The sequence below is a fragment of the Mus caroli genome, chromosome 11 (assembly GCF_900094665.2).
Source record: "Mus caroli chromosome 11, CAROLI_EIJ_v1.1, whole genome shotgun sequence".
NCBI classification, from domain to species: domain Eukaryota; kingdom Metazoa; phylum Chordata; class Mammalia; order Rodentia; family Muridae; genus Mus; species Mus caroli.
This window is the reverse complement of record NC_034580.1, coordinates 2,539,502-2,541,772: the sequence shown is the minus strand read 5'-3', so window position 1 is coordinate 2,541,772 and position 2,271 is coordinate 2,539,502. Positions and strand designations below refer to the sequence as shown.

General features: G+C 44.3%; 1 protein-coding gene across 1 annotated transcript in view; it reads right to left on the bottom strand.

Annotated features, from left to right (window-relative positions):
• Nucleotides 1-2,271, bottom strand: part of LOC110305029 (ankyrin repeat domain-containing protein 26-like) — a 123,451-nt gene that overhangs the window by 5,383 nt on the left and 115,797 nt on the right. The gene's annotated exons all lie outside the window — the stretch shown is intronic.

Sequence of the window (2,271 nt, the reverse complement as noted above, 5' to 3'; positions counted from 1 at the left end):
TCTGTCTCTCTCTCTGTGTCTCTCTCGTTCTCTCTCGCTCTCTCTCTCTCTGGTGAGGGCCTTGGGGTTCTTACGTTCCTGTTCAAATTGTTATTCCCTCAAGGCAAAAGAGTTGCCTTTAGTTTCCCTTTGCTGATGTCAGCAGGGAGGGTAACAGGAATCCAGCTGGAGAGTCTACTATTCTTCTAATGTTCCTTCAAGAAAGAGAAGGTCAACACCAGGATGAAGTTAACACTTTTACTATAGCAACTTGGCACAGCAGACAACTGGCACTAAGCAACCCCCTACTGGGAAAGCCTTCTCACTTAAAAAACGGATTTGACTGGCCCGGGCTTATAGGCCCTCCCAAAGCAAACTTTTACGCTTATGATCAGCTGAGTCTCAACCAATTCTGCAAATATATATATATATATATATATATATATATATATATATATATAGGTTTTTCACGACAGGGTTTCTCTGTGCAGCCCTGGCTGTCCTGGAACTCACTCTATAGACCAGGCTGGCCTCGAACTCAGAAATCCACTTGCATCTACCTCCCAAGTGCTGGGATTAAAGGTGTGCGCCACCATGCCCAGCGCAAAAATAATTCTTAAGACTAATTTTTTTTTTAACAGGAAATGATTCACAGGCAACTAGTTATTCACATGTGAAAAAACCGAGTATGAGTGACCACCAAACAGCACAAATAAAATCACTCAAAATGCAATATTATGAAGTATGAAATGAGACATACAAATTCTGAGAAAAAGACCCAGGCACACACCATCATGACCGGATCAGGCAAAGCTTTGTGTTAGGACTTTAAGGCACAAACAGTTGAGCTGACTCCATGAACATAAAATGCCAGTGCACTTCAGAGACTGTTATGGAGTGCAAGGGTAAGCTGGTTAGAAGAATTCATATCCACGATATAAAGAGGGCCTCTACAAATACCAGTGAAAAGCTAATCCAATTTAAAACTATAGAAACAATCTAGTAGACCTTTCTCTGAAGGAGCTACACTAATGGCCCATAGGCTCAGGAGACCCTTGTGCTCCATTAATGGAACCCAAATGGGAACTCCCATGACCTACCCAGTGCTTCATGGAAACTTGGTTAAGTTAAACTTTGGAAAAAGCCACATGTGGGGGCTCACACCTTTAATCCCAGCCCCCCCCCCCGAGGCAGAGGCAGGTGGATTTCTGCAACTCTGAGGAAAGCCAGGGCTACAGAGTGAGACCCTGTCTCAAAACAGACACCCTATTAAAAGATGGAGCAGGTGTTGGCAAGAAAGTGGAGAAGTTAAGCGCCCCACTCAGGACTGGAGGTCAGACTGTGGCCACTGGAGAGGACATGCTGATGCTGGGAGCCTCAGACAGCAAGGACATGGCTATCACGTGACTCAGCAGTGTCCCAGGTCAGAAGCCAGGCACAGGAAATGAAGCAGTTTTGTGCAGAACTCTGGCCTGCACTGTCAGAGCAGTATCTGCGATCAAAATTCAAAGTGGGGACAAGCCAGAGGTCCATCAGTTGGTGAGCATATAAATAAAATGTACAGCTTATCCATATACCAGGACACTAGTCAGCAGTGGGAAGAGATGAAGTACTTACAGGTGTTAGAACTTAGGCTGAACAAGGGAAGGATTGTGTCCAGGAACCGGAGCCAGACACAAAGGCAGCTAGAGTGCAGACTGCGTGAGTCTCTCCACACAAACTGTTCACACAAACATCTCGACAGCAGTTAAGTGCACTTGGTTCTTAAGTCTCAGCATGCAAGCGCAATCACTAAGACATTTAGGACATATTTGGAACGTGAAAATACTAAAAGAAAATTGAGATGATATTTGAGTATCTGTGAATATACTCAACGTTACCGAATTTTACCATATACTTCAACTGTCTGACTTTCATGGTCACCTACATCCTGATAGTGCTGGTAGCAAACAGAACTGACACGGTGGGAGTGATTTTAATATTGTAACAGTGCGGTACACTGGTTGCTGTTAAGTCATCTGCCAGCATTGAGAGAAGCTGGACGATGGCTCAGTGGCTATGAGCCCTTGTTGCTCTTTCAGAGGACCCAGTCTTGGTACCAAGCATTCACATGATGGGTCACAACCATCTCTAACTCCAGGTCCAGGGGATCCTGTGCCCTTTTCTGGCCTCTGAGGACACTAGGTATATACACACACACACATATTATGTATGTATGTATATATGTGTATATATACCTACATATGTATGTATGTATACATACATACACACACACACACACACACACACACA